Source organism: Pinus tabuliformis, chromosome J, assembly GCF_031772625.1.
Source record: "Pinus tabuliformis cultivar Carrire ecotype Pingquan chromosome J, CPIR1, whole genome shotgun sequence".
Classification (NCBI taxonomy): domain Eukaryota; kingdom Viridiplantae; phylum Streptophyta; class Pinopsida; order Pinales; family Pinaceae; genus Pinus; species Pinus tabuliformis.
The window spans coordinates 1,408,563,563-1,408,572,623 of NC_142295.1; positions in this window are offsets into that span (position 1 = coordinate 1,408,563,563).

The following is a 9,061-nucleotide window of genomic DNA, read 5'->3' on the forward strand; positions in this document are numbered from 1 at the left end:
GGCCAAATTCAAGTGCTAACACAACTACAATAGTAATGGGGTAATCACTAGTATTATAGGGACCCAACATGCCCCTCTCCGTCAAAAAAGTGTTGTCCTCAACGCTTGAGTACTTCTGGATGCTTCTGTATAAAATTCTCATCCTCCCATGTGGAACCTTCAGCAGATAAGTTCTTCCACTTGATAAGATACTCCGAAATTGATCGATTTCGTAGCTGCCGAGTTCTTGTTTCTGTGATTGCTTCTGGTTCCAATATAATTTTTTTTTCCTCGTCAAGTTCTGGCAATATTGTTTTCACTGGGAGCTTGTCACCTATAACCTTCTTTAAACATGAAACATGGAAAATTGGGTGTAATCGAGAAGTTGCAGGAAGCTCCAATTTGTATGCCATAGTACCAATCTTTTGCAACACCTTGTACGGACCATAATACTTTGGTGATAATTTATTATCCTTCTTAGCTTGCTTGAGGGACATTTGCTTATATGGTTGTAGCCATAGGAATACCCAATCACCTACATCAAAACTTTTTTTGTTGCGATATTGATCTGCCTGTTGTTTCATTCTATTTTGTGCCAACACGAGGTTATCCTTTAAGAGTTGGAGGACTTGTTGTTGATGTTCGATGTGATGTTCCGCTGCTTGAACCTTAGAATTTTCTCTTAAATATGATTTATGGATGGTGGATGATATCCATAAAGTGCCATAAATGGGGTCATTTTTGTTGTTGTATGGAAGGAAGTGTTATACCACCATTCAGCCAGACGCAACCATTTGACCCATTGTGTTTGTTTATCAGATACAAAGAAATGAAGATATCCTTCCAAACATTTGTTGACTATCTCAATTTGCCCATCAAATTGAGGATGATAAGATGAGCTATGAGCTAACTAAGTACCAAGACAAGAAAATAATTCTGTCCAAAAATTTCTAGTGAAAATGGGATCTCTGTCACTTACAATAATCTTTGGGTTTCCATGTAGCTTTTGAATTATTTTCATAAATGCAGTAGAAATTGTACTGGCTTTAAATGGATGTGATAATGCACAAAAGTGTGCATACTTGGTAAGTCTGTCAACTACCACCATGATGACAGTCTTTCCCTCAGACTTGGGTAAACCTGTGATAAAATCCATTGAAACCTCCTCCCAACGTTGGCTTGGAATGGATAAAGGTTATAATAGACCCGGTGTCTTAATTGTTTCAACTTTGTTTTGTTGGCAAACCAAACATTCCGCCACAAATTTTTGAATATCCGATTTAAGGCCATCCCAAAAAAATTCCTTCTTAACCCTGTGGTAAGTTTTTAAAAATCATGTGTGCCCTCCTAAGAGAGAAGTGTGCAATTCCATAAGAATATTTTGTTTTAGTTGGGAATTCTTACAGAGGTATAAGCGATCTTTGTACCATAAAGAATCATTTTGCCAGCTAAATGTATCGGACATACTGGAATCTTGTTGTAACATTCGAATAAGTGCCCATACTTCTTCGTCATTCTTCCATTCCTCCCTCTCTTCGTTTATCCAATCTGGTTGGATAATAGAAATGGCGCACAACAATGCTTCCACTTCCTCATCCTTTCTTGAGAGTGCATCTGCCACCACATTTTGCTTCCCTTTTTTGTAGATGATTTCAAAGTCATAACCCAACATCTTTGTGACCCACTTTTGTTGCTCTTCAGAGGATAATCTTTGTTCTAAAAAGTATTTAAGGCTATCATGATCCATTTTTACCTTTAAGTGTCTTCCCATTAGGTAGGGTCGCCATTTCTTAAGTGCATGGAGTATTTCCAACATTTCCTTCTCATAAATAGCTTTGTGTAAAAACTTTCCCTTGATTGGACGACTTTCAAAAGCAATGGGTCTTTCATCTTGCATTAAAACAGCACCAATTCCATTTCCTGAAGCATCACATTCCACAATAAAGGTTTTTGTGAAGTCCTATGTAGCTAAGACTAGTGCTTGGCACATTGCCTCTTTAAGATGTTCGAAGGCCATTGTTGCTTCTGGACTCCATGAAAATGCATCTTTCTTCAATAATGTTGTTAGAGGTGTTGCTATTCTCCCATAATTCTTAACAAACTTGCGATAATACCCTGTCAACTCGAGAAATCCTAACAGATGCTTTATGGATGTGGGGATTTTCCATTCCTTAATGGCTTTAATTTTGCTAGTGTCTACCTTAACTCCTTCATGAGATACAATATGACCCAGATATTCCACCTCTTGTACTGCAAAGAAACATTTGGATCTTTTTGCATATAATTGTTTCTCCTCCAATAGTTGTAGCACCCTGTCAACATGTTCAACATGATCCTCCCAAGACTTGCTGTAGATTAGTATATCATCAAAAAAAACTAACACAAATTTTCTAAGGAATGGTTTGAAAATGGAATTCATCAAACCTTGAAATGTTGAAGGTGCATTGGTAAGGCCAAAAGGCATGACCAAAAATTCAAAATGACCCTCATGAGTTCTAAATCCTATTTTCGGAATGTCTTCAGTCTTCATTCTGATTTGATGATATCCTGAACGAAGATCCAACTTGGTGAAGTAAATTGATCCATGCAATTCATCTAGTAATTCATCAATGACAGGAATGGGAAACTTATCTTTAATAGTGAGCTTGTTGAGCTCCCTATAATCCGGACACATGCGCCATGATCCATCCTTCTCGTGCACTAATACTATTGGAGCAGAGAAAGAACTTTGACTTGGTTGAATTATACCAGCCTCTAGCATTTCTGCAACCATAAGTTCAATTTCACTCTTTTGGGCATAGGGATATCTGTACGGCCTGATGTTTGAAGGAACACTTCCCAGAATCAGATGAATAGCATGATCATGATCACGAATAGGTGGGAGACATTTAGGAGTCTCAAATACCTTGGAATGATTGTCCAAGACTTTTTGGAGATCTGGAGAAATAGATTATTCCAATGTGGAAACATCTAACGAACATAATTGTGCAATTACACCCCTTTGTGCCTTTTTTAGAAGCTTTGTCATACCATTAGAGCTAATTATCTTTCTCGGTTTCCCTCCAATACCCCTTAATTCAACTTCCTTTCCTTCCACGGAAAATTTCATGAAAATTTCTTCAAAATTAAAAGCTATTGTACCCAAGGATTGGAGCCATTGGACTCCTAGTACAACATCAGCACCTCCCATTGGAATGGAAAGCATTGGGCTAGTCAATACATATTCTCCCATCGATAGCTTGATATTATGGCACTTTCCAAAGCAATTTATTGTTCCTACATTTGCAACCATCACTTGACACTCTGGTGCTGGATATAAGAAGTAATTCAATTCTTTTGCTACCTTACAATGAATAGAATTGTGCGTACTTCCTGAATCAATCAACACTATTACCTTTTTCTTCTTGATTTGTCCTTCTATCTTGATGGTTTGAGGAATGGTAATTCTCGCCAATGCATTACAAGATATGGTCGGATTCATTTCTTCTTTATCTAGGCTTTGTTCTTGGAGTATATCCTCTTCTTTTGAACTTTCTTGCTCCTTTTCTTCTTCCTCTTTACAATTTATGTGGAATAATTTCTTCTCAGCACACTTATGACCTTTAGTGTATTTGCTATCACAACTGTAACAAAGCCCTTTTGCTCTTTTTTCTTCCAATTGTTGTGGTGTCAGTCTTATAGGTTGTGGAAGACTAGGGGCAACAAAACTTCCATCTTTATAGTTGTGATTGGTATGCTTCCTGGTTGCCATAATTTTGCTTTCCATTTTTCTTGCTAACCTGAATGCCTTCTCTAATGAATCAGGTTCCCAAATACGAACATCATGTTGGATATTATCCTTTAAAGTCCCTATGAACACATCAATCCTATGCTCCTCTGGAATATTTTTTACCCTTATGTTCAATTTTTGGAACTCCTCAATGTGCTCCATTATTGAACCCTTTTGTTTGAGACTTATCAATTGGCTAAAAAAAGTGTTGCTTTTTGTATCCTCATAATGTGTTGTCAATTCTTCTGCAAAAATTACCCAAGTGATAATTTGTTTACGAGATCAAAGCTATTGATACCATACAAACTGATTTGGTTCCAAATATAAAGTTGCAATATGTACCTTTTGTGTGTTTTGCACATTATTGAGATCAAAAAATTGCTCCATCTGTAATATCCATGTTGCGGGATCCTTACCATCAAACTTCCTCATATCGATTTTTGGAATATGGTGGGTCTTCGATCCCACATTAGAGTCTATAAAATCATGATTAACATTTCTTTTGTTCACATCATGAATTTCCTTTACTAACTTTTCACCATTAGTAAGTATTTCTTGTAGAAAATTTGTCAAATCTGTCTTCAAATCTGCCATGTCTGTCTTCAAATCTGCCATGTCTCTCTTCAAATCTATCTTCAAATCGTCCATCTTAGCTTCCATGCCCTTTATCTTAGATTCCATGCCATTTATCTTAGCTGTTGTTAGCTTTTGTGAGAGTGACATTTGTTGCACTTGTTCTTGTAATTTTGATATATCCTATAGCATTTCTTTCTCTTCTTCATGAGTCATGCTAAAGCTTTCAGGTTGCTTACTAGGTATTTGCATTTTTTTCCTCGGGGCATCAATTACCGATAATAATTCTCTACTATGCCCTTTAAATTCCTTCAAAATAAATTTTCATACCAATCTTAAGCAAAAATTTAAAAGAATCTACACACCTTTTTTCACTTTGTAGGAGCTCGATATTGCCTTTGATGTATCTCTGTACTTTCAGATCATCCAGTTCTGAAATTGTGACCTGCAGTAGCCCTCTATGTCCTCTTTCCAATGCCACCAATCTGATCCAAATTGGATTCTCCAAGGAATAGTTATACGAAATCTCCCACAGTGACTTGATTATAGACTAGTTCAGTAGAGAAAACTTGTACAACATGCCACGAGTCACTGTTTCTACCTTTGGCTCTGAAAAATATATACAAGAAACTACAGTCTGTCCTCTTTCTGTACCTTCTTACGAAATTTCAATCCGATGCTCAGAGAGAAAGTTATGACGATTTTCCCCAAGTCACCTGTTTGGAATGTAATTTAGAAGTCTGCAAAAAGACCAACTTCCTCAAATCATATCTCCGCAAATATAGCGCGAAAAGCTCTAAAATTCAGTCCCGAGGTTCAGCGCAATTTTCTTCTCAAATGGTTTTTTTTTAGCTTCTGAAACATCGCAAAAAAAAATTATAGCAAAAATGCCACGATGACATATTTGGAGCAGAGAAACCCTAGAATCCAAAGCCCTAATACCAAATGTTATGAAACCAACTCAAGAAAAGATAGAAAAGATAGATCAACGCCTTAGAATTCAATCTCTTTGAGGGGGCAACCTCCTTTACATTACATAAATGAACAATTCTTCGATGATTCAAATGACAAAACCTCCTTTCTATATATAGGAGTCTTAAAGAGTCACAATATAACCCAGCCGACCTAACAATAATAATATAAAGCCACAAAAATAACAATAGAGGGATTCTATGGGGCACAGTAATAACAATATGGGGATACTAGGGGCACAACAATATTAATAAGGATGCAACTACAATAGTAATGGGGTAATCACTAGTATTATAGGGACCCAACATCAAACTTGCTTCAAATCGTCAAACCACAGAAGTTCGAATCTACTAGGGCTGAATTTTGACTTGCAATTATCCTAAAAAACATTCGACCTCTTCCACACAAAACAATCCTACACATGTGCGAGTTGTAGTAGTCAAAGATTTGGTCAACGAGGGAATATTCCTTTTGTTTTTTACTTTCCTTTTCTCTCCTTTAAATCGACTTCTTCGCTAGGTGCAAAATATACTTGTTTTATGTGATGAATGAATGAGCTCTCAAGTGGGTCGAATAAGTTTCTTATATATAGTTGTACAGGAGGGTCGAATAGGTGTCATTTGGAGGACTTGGCCAACTTGTCCAAGGAGGGTCGAGTTGGTCATCTTGTGGACTTACAGACTCGAAAAATAAAATAAAATCAATTCCTCTTTCTTTTAAATGTCCAAATGTGACATGACACACACAATTTTTCTTTTGACTAAATATATATTCTTTTGACTCTAGCATGAAGAACATGCTTGACAAATTATAATAAATACATCAATGATAAATATATATTATGGATACCAAACATAGTTACAATTTCAATACTCCTTTTTACCTAGAGAGGTATTCATAATGACTCATTGGAATATTATCAAGTTAAAGACTTCTATAAGAAAGGATCCAGATTGATAAGCATCATCACCATAATGAATATTGTCAAATTACCAAGGCCTTGTCAAGTAAGCTCTATCTCTCCACTAGATAGAGCACAATGTTGGGAGGCATTCAACAAGGCACCACACAACTATCTCTCCAAGGCACATACTCCACCTAAATTCCTCATAGTATGTCCTCCACATGACCATTTACTAATTCAGTGTCACATTACTTGACTTAGGGTGCCAATCCTAATTGGTCACAGTAGAAACAGGGAAATGTCGGTCCACGAGACCATTCTTCTTAAACCAAGTCAATATACTTGACTTAAAGTTTTATCCTAATTGGTCATAGTACATGATACAAGAATTTTAGTCCATGGTGCTTATCCATTCTACCATTCTCCATATTGTTAGAACATGTAACTAGGTTCGGTCTTCATAATTATCTTTGTATTTGTGTCATTGTATGTTTTATGTAAAAAGAAAAAAGAATATTTTTTTTTTTAAGCATGGGTATCATGCTCAAGAAATAATTATTTTATTAGTTAAGCATATTTTTCTTCATGATTGTTTTTAGGATATGTTCAGTCAAAGAGTCAAAATCCTATTTGGACCTATAGTAAAGAAAAAGGAAAAATAATTTTTAAATATGTAATTTGGGTCAAAAACCCCTCTAGAGGCCAAGTCTGCCTATGTCAAGTCTGCCTTGTGCCAAAAGACATGTATATTCACAATCCTCTTGATAGTATAAATAGAGGATGATTTGAGCTCATTTGGACACACAAGTCACTTGATTAGTTCTGAAATTTCGTAGGAGGAGGAGAGATTAAAGAAAAATTTCTCTTGAAGTTTGATTTGTGGAAGCTTTTCCTCATCATATCTCTTGTTAAATATTTGTTGTTGATGGATTTGTTGTGCGGAAGAAGGGTTTGACTTGACATCTAAAAGGTTGGTCATAAGTCATCAATATCTCACTTTGATAGGATTCTATAAGAAACAATTTTTCAGTTTTTCTCTTAGAGGAGTTTTGCCTTGGCTTGGAGCCTATATCTTGTGTTTCTTGTGTATTGTGATCTTCATGTTTTACATTTGATAATTGTTTGTTGAAAGAAACATAATAAATTAATAAGAAACCAACCAATTTTACAAGAAATTATAAAAAAGGGGAGAAATCTAATTTAAACTACAAGCCTCCCTATTTCTCAACATGGTTTCAGAGGGAAGGTGATTTGAAGATGGACGCCTGAAGATCACTCTGTTGGCATCTGGATCAAAGTATTATGCATCTTGGGGTTTGGTTCGAATTTTTCCTGGGTTCGGTAATATATAATCTCAGAATGGTGACACGCATTTAAAGTTCAACAAATTCGTTTGGTAGCATTTCTGTGATCTGAATGGCACTCTCCTTGAAGGATTCGCATAACATTTGCATTACTTGTGGAACGCTCGCATTCTCTATCTTGAGTTTGCATTCGTTCAAGAGATCAACTCCGTGTGGTTCCCCGTGGATAGAGATATAAGTTCTGGGCTCGCTCCACTGATCGCATTACTCTTGTAATTAAATCTCTGTGGTTGCATTTCACAGTGATTCTCAACGGTCACATCAACAGTGGCATCACACCTAAGGAATATAGCATACTAAGAAGCAAGTATGTACAGAAGATCTCGATGTTGGCGCATATTACTTACCCTGAGATCGCAATATAACCAATAATAATAACATCACTCTGTGGTATGTATTACATAACAGTGATATCGTATTACATCACATCGGCTGTGTGGTTCATAAAGCTATGACTTCGCCCGACATCGAATCTCTGTGGTTGCATTCTATATTCTATGAAATTCACATTTACAGTAACTCTCAAGTTCAGACTTACGTGAAATGGCTCGCTCGACTTACAATGATTTATCTGGATCATGTTCTTGGCATTGCTATGATCATTATGACTTACAATAAACTTATGTGCAATGCATGTGCTACGGTGGCTCCTGTTGAAAACAGGACATTTTGCAACATCTCTGGTGGCTTGCACTAATATTTGTGGCCCATGATCTGCATTCATCTCTGGTTCACAATTGATTCGGTGGATGGATATATAATTTACAACTATTCATATTATTATAATAGACTACTGTGACTCGCAAATTTACCATGGTTCACATCGACGCATCAATACAATAGTGACATGGATCTCGCTTGATATACTCGCATTTGTCACTACAGTGGCTAGTAGCAGTGCGGACTTGCATTGAACTCTCAGCTCTCCATTATTACTCTCAGTAAACACTCTATCTCACGAAATACAGTGGCATGATAATTCCCATGGCACACATTTCTATGGTGGCTAGTATTATTTTTCTAGAGTTCGCATCAATGTTACAGTGGTCTTACTCTGTGATCTGTGACATCAACACCAAATTTTGCTCGAATTCTCTGAATCGCTTTGTACTCCTACAGCTCGCATGTCTATACAAATCGCATATCTATATGCCACGATGACAGTGACTTCTAGACTTGACTCTATTGCTTGAACCTTGACGTATGTTGGTATGACAAATAGACAAAATCTTGTATGATGGTGATGGATTATGAATCTCATCGAGATAAGTATGAGACTTCGATAAATCTCACCATGAAGCCTGAAGTCTGGAATTTGCAAAAATTTTACCGTCATGGCTCGTAGTGAAAGAACCGAGACTGTAAGCTATATATCTAAAGATCAGTGACGCTTACCTCTGCGCCATGAAAATAAGTTGTCTCTCTATTAAATGAAGTTGATGATGCCAAAAGACCAGGTCTCTACAAATGAGGACATGTAAAATCTAAGAGGTACGTATA